Source organism: Furipterus horrens, unplaced genomic scaffold (assembly GCF_987537825.1).
Source record: "Furipterus horrens unplaced genomic scaffold, mFurHor1.1.pri manual_scaffold_9, whole genome shotgun sequence".
NCBI classification, from domain to species: Eukaryota; Metazoa; Chordata; class Mammalia; order Chiroptera; family Furipteridae; genus Furipterus; species Furipterus horrens.
The window spans coordinates 47,892,837-47,907,738 of NW_028327179.1; the positions used below are offsets into that span (position 1 = coordinate 47,892,837).

Genomic DNA, 14,902 nt, shown 5'->3' on the forward strand with positions numbered 1-14,902 from the left:
GGTACAGTCAGTGGTTTAGGACCAAGCTAATTAAGTATGCAAAGGTTATCCTGATATCTTGGTATCAATGACAATCACTATGCATTATTCATCAGTTAATCCAATCCCAATGTAAAGAAATAAATTAGAATTTCCCTTACCAAAACTAATTTGACTTTCTCTTTGTTTTCTCCAGGTCATAGAAAGTACTTTGGCCTGATTGTGTTGTTTGTTGGAGAATTAAATGAGATAATGCTTCTAACATGCCTAGAAATTATCTGGCATGAAACTACGTTGAGTGAGTGCTAATTACTGTGAAGGATCAATTTTTTCATCTGGGTGGCTCACAACTACTGTAGCGGTTAGGTAATTAATTGAGAGTTTAGTATAGAGATAGAAATCTAAATGCATGTATGTATAGCATAAGTGTAAATTGAGTTTAATTAGGATACATCAAAGAGTCACATCACTTAGCTGTCTTTCCAAAAATAATTAATTATGAAACTTATTAAATAGCAACAGCAAGCTGTACTCTGGGCTCTGAACATGGAGGGTGTCTCACATTTTGTATCATATTCCCAACTGCACTCAACTCACATGACCTCACATCAAATTGCATTTCTTTTCTCCACCCAATATTCCATGCACTTTGTCAGATTCAGTAGTCATTTTTTCAAGAATTTTGTAAAGGAGTAGAGGGAGCAAGATGACTGTGAACAAGATATAAGCAAAAAAGTTTTCTTTTGAAAATGGTTGATTTGCCATGAGATGTATATGGAATTCTGAGAGCAGCATAGTTACATTAATCAGACAGTTATTAACCTAAACTGCAAAGTGGGAAGATTTCAAAAACTGCATTCTGAAGCTACAACAAACCAAAGGCTTTTTTTTCTAGTGATTTAAAAAAGCTTTACATTTTTATTTCCAATTAACCTATCAATAGTGATGTCACTTAAATACTCCTAAGGAATATTATCTTCTCATTATTGCCAGAAAACATGCTTCCCAATTTCATAGCTCAGCTGTTCTCATGCATGGATGGACAATCTGAATCAACTTAAACAGAAACAAGATTTTTAGCCACTGGGCTACATTCCTAGTTGTAAAATTTAAGTAATGAATATGTGACTTCAAATAGCAAAAGAAAGTAAAGTGGATAATGTTTATTTTGTGCATCAAAATGATAGTGATACAATGCTGCCCTAACTTTCTATTTATTCAATGTTAGCATATCAATAGAAAAATTATTGTAATCCACCATTCATTGCCAGTACAATTGAATATTGTGCCAATGTAGTAAACATCCTCTGGAGAGCTCTCTTAAAATTAAGCTATTAAAAGGAGACTGTTTTTATTACAATCAAGCAAAGATAGTTGACCCCCGACATGAGTTTTTCTGCCTTCTATACATACTTCTTGTGCATGTTAAAATTGGGCACAAGGACATCCATTATTCTGTTGATTTGAAACTTTGACACTGAAAAATAACATTTATTCCAGGAGAAAGTAATTGAAGTGATCAGGAAGGTTCAGACCCATAAAGTACAAACTAGACTTATTCACAATTATCCATATTCTCATGACACTTTCATCAGGCCTTCTTTCTCATCTTCTTCAGGCTTGAATGAACCTGGAATTTAAAGCTATTTGTGACACATGATTATGTGTATTTGTAAACCAGACTGCAAAGGTTAATAATAAAGTACAAACATATTATTTCTTGATGATGTAGAAGGAAACTAACTCCGAACAACCTATAAACCTACTCATGTGCCTTTCTCCCATCCTCAATCCTGGGATATGGGAATTAGAGAACCTGTGTCTTGTCTTGATGCCTTGTTACTCACTTAGAAGCTTTGTGACCTTTCACAAACCCTCTTCCCCAAAGCTCAGAGTCCTCACCTTAAAGTAAGGATAATAGAAACCAGAGATTAAAGGTTTAGGAAGATGGGTTCCTTGCCCTCAATGCCCCTGTAGATGATTTAGTGGGTATATTGTCAGCAACAGCTTCTTTTGTTTACTTTGCCTCCAAAAGAAACAGTCAAGCAATCATTTCCTCTTACTCTCTCTCTCCCTCTCTCTCCCCTCCTACCTCTGATGCACCAGTCAGAACAGTGCTAGATATCACAAAGGATAGTGTAGAAGTAAAAAATATATTATAAAACATGATCTCTACCCTGAAGCTGTAATGTGGGAGGTATCGTATAAGTCTCACATGAATGTATTTCCCAGTGCTTCTCACAGGATTCAAAATGCAAAAATTACTTGTCTGCTTTTAGCCAGTTATGCCAGACAAAGCATGTTTACTCCAAAAAGAAGAGATGCCTCCACTTTGTGGCTGGGTCTTCTTCAGCTGGTTCCTGGTAAAGCATTGCTTTCTAAGCTTGCTTCTTACTGCAAGCAGAAGAGTGTGTTGTTTTCCTTTTATACACTTTCCACCTTCTTCATATTGTAACAGTTGTTAGGAATTTGTGTTAAGACCTTGTTCCCTCGAATTCAAGGTTAGCCTTGGCCCAAATGAAGTAGACAGCATTTATTCATTTACTTGAGAAATGTTTGTGAGGCTCTTAGCCTATGCTAGTCACCTTCGTCAGTGGTGGGAAAACAACAGTGAGCAAGGCATAGACTGCCCACAGCATCTCCCACACACCCTAACTCCCCCCAAAGATAATCTCTCTTCCATTAGTCATTTTTATTCTACACACTAATAAATTGTGTCCCCACTACAAGAAATATTTTATTGCCTATTATTTTTAAAGCAATACATTTGTTAGCTACTACTAGAGGGTAGCATCCCTCTCTCCAGTTTATAACTTTGTAGGTGCAGAAATTGTGGTGGGGCGAATAAACATGGAGACCTGGAACAAGAGGCAGTGCTGTAATAGGTGTGTGTGTAAGAGGCACAGTAAGGTGCAGTGACCCTGAGAGACAGAGGGACAAGTTTTCCCCTGAAGTGACCAATGACTCTTCATGGAGGATTTTAGTGGAGACTTGAAGAATGGACAGGGTTACAAGATGAGCTTGGAAAAGTTGGCGAGAATGGCAAGAATCACTAGCAAAAGCCAGGGCGTGAGCAAAAATGCAAGGTGGCAGAACCCAGTGAAGAGTAGAGGAACGAGAAACAGGAGGTGTAAAACCCAGAAGAATGGCAGAGATAAGCTGTGAGGTTGGGGGCAAGACCTGGATGTATTCACACTGTGTCAGTGAGTTTGGATTCTGTTCAAGAACCACGGAGGAAGCAGGTAGGTGTTTGAGGAGGAGAGAGACCAAGGCAGAGGTGAGCTTTAAAAGATGATTGTGACAACTGTATGGACTGAAAGAAGAGAGAGGAGAGAGGACTAGTGAATGGCAAATGGAGGCAAGGGAAATGGGAAGTGACAGGCAGTTGCTGGAGACAGAGTGGAAGTAGAACTGAGGGACATGGAAGCTGACTAGATGCAAAAGCAACTCTGAAATCTTTAGCAATTTTTACAAGCAAATTCAACTTTAACTCTGATGCCACTTTCTTTCTCTAATGATATCTTAAGAGGCTATGTGTATAAAGATGAAATATGAAATCAGTTTTCCAGAAACAGCTTCTTCAAGGTTATCATCTCCTGATTTTTTGGTCTTGTTCTTGAATTATTTCTTAAAGCTTTGCTCTTCATCTATTCAGGCTAAGACCACAGAGTAGGTAGCTCATAAACAACAGAAACTTATTTCTCATGGTTCTGAAGACTGGAAGTCCAAGATCAAGGCACTGGCAGATTAGGTGTCTGATGAAGAGCCACTTCTGGGTTCAGAGATGGTGTCTTCTTGCTGAGTCTCACATAGTGGAAGGGAGAAGGGAGCTCTCTGGGGTCTTTTACAAGAGCACTAATCCCACTCATAAGGGCTCTGCCCTCGTGACCTAAGCACCACCCAAAGGCCCCACTTTCTAGTATCATCACTTTGGGGGTTATGACCTCAACATATGAAACTTAGGGCAACACAGCAACCATCATTTGTCATATTTATTCATTATCTTTAAATCAATCCCCACTCTGCATACATCCCACCCCAGTATTGGTGCCTCTTTTGTCCCACCTCCTCCCCCAGATCCATCCTCCACCCTATTCTGCATCCTGGGGACTATGTCTACATCACCCTGAATCCCCTACCCTCTAGTTCCCTGTTGGATCTGGTGATGAGAAGCACTGGCAGGAGATTGGAGGACAGGAAGAAAGAAAGTGTATTCATTTTCTATTTCTGCTGTAACAAATTGCCACATACTTAGTAACTTAAGCAGCACAAACTTATTATCTTACAATTCTGGAGGTCAGAATTTTGAGTCAGTTTCTCTGAGTTAAAATCAAGTTGGCATGTCAGCAAGGCTGGTTCCTTCTGGAGGCTCTAGGGGATAGTCTACTTAACTTGCCTTTTCCAGCTACTGGAGACAGCTGCTTTCCTTGGCATGTAGCCCCTCCCGCCCTCCTCCACACCAGCAGCAGAGCATCTTCTCTCCTCTCTGACTTCCACGTCTGCCTTTACATCTCTCTCTCTGACTTCGACCCTTGTGATTACTTTAGGTCTACTCAGAATAATCTTCCCATCTCAAGTTCCCTTAACTTAATCACATCTTCAGAGTCCTTTCTGCCATATAGGTAACATATTCTAACATTGTGGGAACTAGACCTGGGTGTCTTTCGTGGGAACATTATTCTGTCTGCTGTAGAAAGGTTAGGGTATTTCTTACCCTCTGTGCTGGAGGTCTGGCTCCTACCTCTACAACTACAGCTCTGTTCAGGCAACCCTTGTTCCATGATTCTGGCTCTCACTAGACCCCTGTAACTTTCTTTCTTCCCCAGGGTCTTCCAGACCACAAGTGGTAATGGCATGTGCCAGGCATATCCTTCAGTGTTCAACTGCCCTCTCCAGTTGTCTTAACCCTGCCCACGCTTCTGAAACAGTACCATCATTAAACTAGCTTCTAAACCGCAGCTGACTGGCACACCAGCTACCCATTCGGTATCCATTTTCACACTCTAATTTACACTGTTAACATGTCATATCCAGAATAGACACACACACAGAGTAAATGTAAACACGACATGCAAGTGGGTCGGCTGCAGGAGAAGAAGGAATTGTTATCCTGGGCCAGTACCTCAGTCATAGCAGAAGGCCTCACACTTGCATCTGGAAAATAAGTGCAGCTGATTAGATAAGTATGCAGAACAATAATCCCTGTTTTCCCTCAGTTACACCTAGGGAAGGGAAATAGCCTATATAAAATTCAAAATAATAAGCTTTCTCTTTGATTTCCTTTTGTTTATTTTTCGGTCAACATGAGAAACTGACTTCATGACCTAACATAAATGATTTCTGAGCAAATGAATAAGCCACTAGCTGAGCAGCCAATGATAGCTTTCTATTCTTGCTCAGGTGGATAATTTTAAGATACTTCCCCAGTCTCTTCTTGCCTCAGCAGTCAAACTGGCATATGAAAATGGAGTTGTTGTGTTTTTTCTTTCTACAAAATATTTTGCTTCAACCAGCTCATCTTTAAAATCTGTCTTTGCACGTCTGTCTGCAGCCAGACTTGTCGTCATCCCTCTGTCTCAGCTTAGGGTTTGGATGGTCTGCCAAGCATGCAGTAAGATTCTTTTTCTAAAACCATTTATCTAAAATCATAGAGTAAAAAAAGAGCATTAACATTCTATAGAATTCCTAAAAGGCAGTACTTACCAACAGAAGACTTTTTTGATTAACCTCAGTGATATATTTTTTTAAAGCATTTGCTTTATTTCCCATTAAATATCCTCAGTAGATCAGCTGCTTCTCTCCTAGATTCATTATGAAAAGCTTACCAGTATTACTTTTTTCCTCTCTTCTGCCATTATGATGGTGATGATGATAACTATAATTAATAATAAAATATATTGGTTTAGTTGAGAATCTACAAGATACTTACCTATACTTTATCTTATTTGAACATGGCTAAACCCAGTTGATATATGTAATGAAATCAAATGTAAAACTTTTACAGACCTTGGTTAACTTTGGTTTAAACAAAAAGGAGCATAGAGTTAAAAAAAAAAAAAAGCTTCTAAAAAATTTCATCCATTCATTGAACAAATATATCTAGATATTTGGGCACATGGCTGAGTCTCTGCCCTTAGAGAGCATACAGTGTAATGATGGGCAAAAGTGAAAGAAATGCTGAGGAAAGGCACTCAACCCAGACTGGTGGGACCATGGAAGGCTTCCCACATCACACCTGGCATTTGTCCTAAGGGATGAGTAAGATTCAACTGTTTGAAGGGGGATGACTGATGTTTCTGGACAAAGGGAACAGTATGTGCACAGACACAGAAAGAGAATTACTTTAAAAAGATAGGAAGAAATCACCCAAAGAGCACATGTAGAGCAGGGGAGGGGAGACTTGAAGAATGCGACATCAACACCAATTAAAAGCCCTAGAAGAGTAAGGAGATTTAGAAAGAAGCAATCTAATAAAATTATCTGTATGAGATGAGTGTTGGTTAATATTTGACAAGGAAAAATGAAAGGTTTGGTGAGAAAGACACCAAATTATAATTTATAGTTGAGTTCCATGACTAAGCACAGCATCATCAATAAATTTCACAAAAATGTCCATATTTTGATTTAGAGAATTTTAAAAGTAAGAATGAAAAATGGAGATTACTTAATGGTGCACTCTCCATATATCTCCACCATAGCTGACCCCCTGATTTGAATGAGCAGCCAAGGTACCACGTCCACCACGGGGTAGTTGCTGAAGTCAAAGACTGGCAATTTTTGAGCTGTGACTGAATCTTTTCCAAAGGGTTAATTCACAAACAATAAAAACCTGGAATAGGGTTCAACACCCACATCAAATAATAGCAGCCTATAACTTCATCTACCCATTGTTCCCCTCACCTTCATGACACTTCTCAGCAGGTACGTGCTTCGGAATAACCTTGATTAAGGCTCTTCTATAAATCCATGAGGACTATTTCACACTTCTAGTTTGATGAGGTTTTTTGAGAAATGTTGGGAAGTTTTCTTTTTAAGTGATTACTACCTAGAATATAGTATAAAGAGTGTCTCAGACATTTTTCAACATATAAATTAAGGCAAATAAAACTCAGAGAACTTTGTTGCTCTCAAAATGTGTTTCAATTTCTAATTAGGTTAGAAGTGTTCTCTCTGGAAAAACCTGCTGACCCAATGGGCTCCAGCGCCTTGCTGAGCCAACTGTGCACAACCATTAAGAGCAATAGCCATGTCCTATAACAACAGTGAGATCCCATCTAATTCCATCACAAATCTAATGGAAGAAATGGGAAGGTTAACTAAAACACTCAGTATAACTCCTGGAAAGTATTTTTACTGTAACAGTTACTAAATAACATCTAACAAAGGTTAATTGTGAAAACAGCCATTATATATTAAAGGTACCACCATCAAATTTGGAAATGAGTCTGTCTTTGGTCTGGCATGGCCCAGAGCACTCAATGATGGTGCCTGCGGCAGGCAGCAGTGAAGACTCTGATTTTTTTTTTTTTTTTTTAACTGGCACTTACTAATTTCATTCCAACTCAGCCTTTGTTGCTATTTCTCTCAATCCTTCAGCATTTGTTTCCCATAACCTTACCTGTCTCTAACAATTTCTGTAGGTCACCATGACTGAAACCTCATTTGGCCTCCTGTAAGTACTACTGAAATTGTTATGGTTTGGCTGGAAGTGGTTAAGGCAGTGTTTCAAGAAAGGTTAAGGTATGCTGAGGTGCACTTACACTGAACTTACCATGTAGTGAGAACAGAGACTGCTACTGTTACTGAAAAACAAACCTAATGTTCATTTACTCAACAGTAATGAACCAAGAGCCTACTTGTCAGGAATTGTGACAGATATAGATGACAAAAAGACAATAAGTATGTTCTCCTGAGAGTGCTAGAGTCAGCAGGAGAAACGAGACTCTAAGTGGAAAATTCTGATGGAGCTAACCTGTGACCTCAGATCATTAGCCACAAAAATGGCCCACAGTTAGGTCTTTCATAAGGAATAGAGACATCCATGGTTTATTGCATAAAATCCTAAGGAGTTCAATTTCTCACACTCAATTATAATCTAGGATCATTTCAGTCATGTAACAATGTGGAATAGGTTCTTAGGGCAGAGCAGCAGTCTGAGGGCAATTAACTGATTATACCCAGTGAGGCATGTTTGCAGAGATGTCCGAGCAAGCCTTGAGCATGACTTCGGGCTGAAGTAAATCCAGTATTAATCTAGTTCTTACAAAGACTTCATTGAACCAAACCAAATACTTTATGACTTGGCTACAAAAATGCATACAGTGTAGGGTTTACATTTTTTTTTCCTTAAAACTTGAACTACTAACCACTTAAGAAAGAGTAAAATTTTTACCTTTACTTGCCTTGGCCTTCCAATAAGAAGAAAAAAAAATTTACCTGCCAAACCCCAAGCAAGTTCAAGGATTTGATAATAATTTTGTAAAGAAAGCTCTGCCATGATGCAGCAATGTGGAACTTGTTTGGCTATGCAGGCAGCCTTATCTCTCTAGCCTTCCCCTAAGACATTGCTGTAAGGTTATTAGCTGCCCCAAAGGACCACAGATAAAAGTGCTTATTCCATTTTTTAAAATGTCTGGAATTTATCTTAACTCCTTTGGGTAGTTTCCTAAATTTCACATCTTCTTGATTCACACAAAGCAACACATATGTCCCTCAACCTCTGTGTGATTTGGGTCTCTCTCTTTCTCTTCCTCCCTCCTCCTCCTCCACCTCCCACCACTTCCCCCATCTCTCTTTATCAGTTCTAACTAGAACTTGATGGTCTAAAATTCTCTGAGAACAAATGGAGGAGATCTTTAAAGTTTCATTTTAGTAGCTCAGTTGGAGACAGCTCCATAGTGGAGAGAAGATGGGATAAAGAAACTACATCTCAGTCACAACCGGTCTTTTTCATAATCCCTAAAAAGAAATGTTCCATTGTTCTTATCAAATTAATTCCCTAACTGAATCACATGTGATGTAGGAAAGTGACACCCTTCACCTGGCTGCCCCAAGGCAGCTGCAGTGAAGTCAGATGGGGTAGGAAGGTAATGAGAGAAACTCTTCTCCCACTGGCAGATCCTTCTCCTTATACATCAGGATACTAGGAGGATAAAAGTGAAAGAAATCACATGCCAAACTTATTTTGGAAGTTTCATTTACGATGACTATACAAAATACTGATATTGGAATAAAAATGAAAATCAAGCCTTCTTACAATTTACACCATTTTACAAGGAGAGACAGGAGTCTTAAGGCTGGGCCTGCACTGAGGTTACTATTGACACTGCATCCAAATGAGTTGGCCCATTTTTGCACTATGCCCAGAACACCTTGTGAAGTTCAGACTCTTTAGTAGTGGCAACATTTCCATCTCATTACCTGACCATTAACCTCCCCCTAAAATAATTATTTTTCTGAACTTAATAAGGTCTTGGGCTCTTCCCAAATTCCCATTGTTCCCAATGAGGCAGGAAATTGGCAGACTACCTGCCCTGCCACCCTGGAATGGAGAGGGTGTTTGAGAGTGACTAAAAGTCTTAGATAAGCATCTAAGAACCCTCAATTCAACTGCCATCAGAGATGTTTTCATTTTCCTCTGAGGGGACCCTTCATGGAAAGCTGAAATTATGGCAATCTGCCAAGCCAAGATGTCAGCTCAGGTTCCTTGGAAGTATAAAAGTAACATCCCCAACTCCCACCCTTGAAACTCCCAGACCCTATGCATCTTTTGAACCCCACTGCTTCTCAGATTCCCACCCTGTCTCCCAACCCAACACTCACTCTCCCACACTAATATTTTCTTCCCTTAATTCTCATGAGCTCTTAGTAGGGAAAAGGCAAAATAAACATACAAAAGAATAAAAACATCAAATTCCCTAAGTCTTGCCATACTAAAGTATGTGAGCAGAGTACAAATGATGTGACTATTTCTGTCACACGACGAGATTCCTTTCACCCTCTACACAGTTCTTTTGGAAAACTCAGTCTTGAGACAGAAGTATCCTCAGGTGTGTGATAGTCCAGGTTTGATTTTTTTTGGTCAAAATTGCTTGTAACCCCTTGTCCCATGGTTCTCGAGATGAGCCTTGTGAAATGTCTCATTCATTGACAAATATGTATGGTGCACCCCAAGCAAGATACATAGTTAAATGGGACTCAGTCCTGCCCTCATTTACTCCATTATCTCCTTCCCCACAGCCTCCCAGTTTCTCACTTGGATAGACAATGTGATAAGCTCAAGACTTCAGCTCCCTTCTTCAGTTTCTCACATTCTCTCCAGTTCACCTTTCATATTGATGTCTCAGGGAGATTTTTTAAAATATGTTTTATTGATTATGCTATTACAGTTGTCCCAATACCCCCCTTCCCTCTAGCAATCCCCCTCTTAATGCATGTCCATGGGTCGTGCATATAACTTTTTGGCTTCTCCATTTCCTATATTATTCTTAACATACCCTTGTCTATTTTGTACCTACCAGTTATGCTTCTTAATCCCTGTGCCTTTTCTTCTATTCTCCCCCTTACATTCCCAGCCTATAACCCTCCAAATGATCATCATGCCTATGATTCTGTTCCTGTTCTGGTTGTTTGATTAGGTTGTTTTGTTTTTATTTTTTTAGATTCAGTTGTTGATAGTTGTAAGTGTGTTGTCATTTTAATGTTCATAGTTTTGATCTTCTTCTTCTTAAATAAGTCCTTTTAACAGTTCATATAATAATGGCTTGATGACTATGAACTCCTTTAGCTTTACCTTTCTGAGAAGCACTTTATCTGCCCTTCCATTCTAAATCATAGCTTTGCTAGATAAAGTAATCTTGGTTGTAGGTCCTTGTTTTTCATTACTTTGAATACTTTTTTGCCAGTCCCTTCTTGCCTATGAAGTTTCATTTGAGAAATCAGCTAACAATCTTATGGGAACTCCTTTCAAGGTAACTCTCTTCTTTTCTCTTGGTGCTTTTAAGATTTTCTCTTTATCTTTAACCTTTGGCATTTTAATTATGATGTGTCTTGATGTGGTGCTCTTTGGGTCTATCTTGTTTGGGACTCTTTGTGCTTCCTGGACTTGTATGTCTTATTTCTGTCACCAAATTAGGGAAGTTTTCTTTCATTATTTTTTCAAATAAGTTTTCAATTTCTTGCTCTTCCTCTTCTTCTTCTAGTCTTCCTATTATTCAGATGTTGGTACATTTGGAGATGTCCCAGAAGTTCTTTATACTATTCTCATTGTTGGTTTGGGGGGTTTTTTATTCTTTTTCCTTCTTGCTGGTCTGGTTGAATGCTTATTTCTTCCTTCAAATTGTTTATTTGAATCCAAGATTCATCCCCTCCACTGTTGGTTCCCTGTAGATTTTTTTTTTTTTTTTTACTTAGTGTAAAGTAAAAGAAGATCCTTTTGAATCTTCTTTATTTTGCTGGCATAGTCAATGAGTTCTTTGAGCACCCTGATTACCAGTGTTTTGAACTCTGCATCTGATAGGTTGGTTATCTCCATTACATTTAGTTCTTTTTCTGGAGTTTTGCTCTGTTCTTTCATTTGGGCCATACTTCTTTGACTCGTCAATTTGGTGGCCTCCCTGTGTTTGTTTCTGTGTATTAGGTAGAAGTACTTTGACCTCATGTCTTAGTAATGTAGCCTATCGTAGAGAAGGCATCTGTAAATTGTGTAGGGCGGAGACTTAGATAATCACCAGGGAAGAGCAACTCACTTCACTGCTTTGTATTTGTTGGGGGGGGAGTGCTCAGCAAGGAGACAATGCCACTGCCTGGCTTCTGGAGGTTTGCCTGGCACTTGCCTTGTGCAAATGACACCCTTCCAGTTGTTGCCCTAGTGCTAAATCCCAGAGGGTGTGGGTCTGTGTATATTTTAAGTCCACGTGGGCCCTGTAAGTGGAGTCTCCTGAAGATCCAGCAGTTTTTTCTTTTGCTGCCCCAACTCCTACTGGTTTTTTACAGCCAGAAGTCAGAGGGGTTTATCTTCCTGGTGCTGGAACCCTGGGCTGTGTGGTCTGACCTGGGGCTGGGGTAGCTTGCTCTCAAGATATCTACCCCAATTTTTATCTACCACATGTGAATGTGGGACAGCCCATTCCACCGCTGCTGCCTCTCTGCACCACACTGCACCTCTGCCCCTCCTACCTATCTGGATGAATGTGACTTCTTTAAATCCTTGGTTTTCAGACTTCCATACAGCTTGCTTTTCTTATGGTTCTGGGTGTTATTTATTTTGAGATCTAGTTGCCTGAGGAGGAGAAGCATGTTTACCTATGCCTCAATCTTGACCAGAAGATCTCTCAGGAAGATTTCTAAACAGCACTCTGCATTTCTGGTCAGGTTACTCCCTGTTTAAAATTTCCTTTTTGTTGCCTTTAAAATAAAGCCCAAACTCTTGAGTGGCAGAATAAACTTAAGAGTTCTTTGCCAAATATATTATGCTCTTGAATCTCAGGGTCTTTGCATAAGTTGCTCTATTTACCTAGAATACTGTTCCTCCCCCTTCACCTGGGAATTCCTACTGATACTTCAAAATTCAGTTGAGATATCACCATTTCCAGGAAGCCCTCCCTGACTACCAGCCCTACTCATTCTGAGTTTGATGCCCCTCCTTTCTGTTCCATTAGCACTTTGCTAACACCTCTGTCATAACAAAGATATATTGAATAACAATTAACTTACCCACTTTCTCTCCAACTACACTGAGGACTTATATGTAAATAGAAACTATACCATTTATCACTATCTTCATCTTATCTCCCCAGTAGACTGTCTAGCACATACTAGGTACCCAGAAATTTTTTGATGAGTAACAAACTCAAAGTCTAGGAGGCAAGACAGAATTATAACTCTACATGAGGTATGAGAAATAACAGAGTGGGGTGTCAAAATGATGATTGAACATGTCTGCTTTAGAAGAAGACAAGGCCTAGGAAGGTATCAGAAGAAGATGCTTGGGCTGACCTCGCACCAGGGAGATCATCAGGCCATGGGAAGGAGAGGGCACAGAGAATGGCTGTATGTGGAAGGCCCTAAAGGCCTCAGTTGGCAGGATGCATTTGGGAAGATTTCCCTTAGAAGAGTGACTAATCACAATGAGAAGATATTGGTGGTAGAATAATAGGAGATTATTGGAATAATGCAGTTAAAGGCCTGAACTGACCTATTTAGCAAAGGAATAAAATTCGAGAACAGAGACAGATGCAGAGAAGTTGAGGAAATAAGGAGCCCAGCATGATCTCCAGGCTTTTTGCTTGGGTGAATGGTGGTGGTAGGAACCAGCTTCAGGAATTAAGAAGGAAAATTGCTTTTGGAGAAAGGTGGGAAGCCCAGTCTGCTGGTGCTGAGTTGGAGGTGCCTGTTGGACACCAGGTGAGGATGTTTAGTAATCAATTGGATATGTGAGTCACACTCAGAAGGTAGTCTAGCTAACAGTGAAGACTTGCTGTTATAACTTTATTGGAACTTTTGTTTTACTTCTATAATTTAATTCAAGGCTATGAGGTTTCAGTCATGGGTGGGGACTCCTGGGAGAGAGATCATTGGTCTCCCTCTGGCTGGGATATGTGGCCACTAGCAAGCTATTCAACTTTAGGCTGTGCTGGTTGCCTTATGGGAAAGGAGGCCAGAAAGAAAAAAAAAAAAAAAAAAAAAAAAAAAAAACTTTTGCACATATTGGCTCTAACCCAAATTAATTTAGTCCTGTGATTCTTCCGTGGAATGTGAAAATCATGCCATTGAGGGCAGCCTCTGTCACTGCCCAGAAACCATTCTTCCAAAGACCACTGCGCATACACAAAGAGAGAAGTCTTTCCCTTCCTTGTACTGTAATCCTTACCCCTGGAGAATTGACTTTAGGTAAAGATGTTATTTCCTTGCTGCAATAAACAAGTGTTTGTTCTTTCCCCCCACTTTTTGGGAGCGAGAGTCTTATTATAGTGCCCTCTTGCCATTCTGATGGCAACGTCTTGTTCCGCTTCTTGCCCAGCCCACAGCACCCACCTTGATAATGCTCTCCTATAGTTTATTTGCAATTCTGTCTGCATTGTGGAGTTTAGGCTGAGCTCTGCTTTGTTTAAGGGTCCAAATTAAAATAGCATTTTTCACAACCCATTGTGCTTTTCCCGGCTAATCTGTCTTAAATAACTTGCACTGAAATGAAACATATTTTGATTCAAAGTTTCCTGATGATAATGGGACTGTGGGAGTTACATGATGTGCTCATGGTTGAACCTCTTTTATTCCAAATAAGTACTCACAAAGTCTTAGCTGGGAATTGTTTCTGGAACCCAGGCATTTCTGACAAATCAAGAGGGATTGATATTTAACCAAACAGCCCTGGCAACCAGGTGTGAGCATGGCAAAGATTTAGCAAGGGCACTAGTCATATGTGGAGAATGGAGGATCTCGTTTCTAATTCAAAGGACTATGTTAAAAAACTCATCATCACACTTGAATATCAACCAACCACTATTTACAAAGAAGGCAATATTACACAATAGCACCCAGGGAAATTTAAATGATGCATAATAAGAATTTGCAGAAAAGCCCAAAACCCATTTATTCCATCCAATATACTGAATTAGATACTGCACTAAGCCCAAAGCCGACACTGTGTTTAGTAAAAAGGTCTTAAAACATTTACTTCTTGTTTCAAAGCAAAGATACTAGGTTATTTCAAAGAGTGGCATAAAACCTCTTCTCTAATTTTTTATAAAAATGCTAAGTAGTTTATAGTCTCTGCCATACTGGCTAAATATACGTGACATATCACCACAACCTCCATGATCTGATATGGTAATTTCTATGAAGTTAAATTAAGTTGACAGTCAGATTCAGGATGTAGCCAGGGTCTAGTTTCTTCTAAGAAGCAGCAGACTGCAACCAAATC

At 39.6% G+C, this 14,902-nt stretch overlaps 1 protein-coding gene across 1 annotated transcript in view; it reads left to right on the forward strand.

The window, feature by feature from the left end:
• MAGI2 (membrane associated guanylate kinase, WW and PDZ domain containing 2) overlaps nucleotides 1-14,902 on the forward strand; it is a 1,613,703-nt gene that overhangs the window by 1,533,544 nt on the left and 65,257 nt on the right. The gene's annotated exons all lie outside the window — the stretch shown is intronic.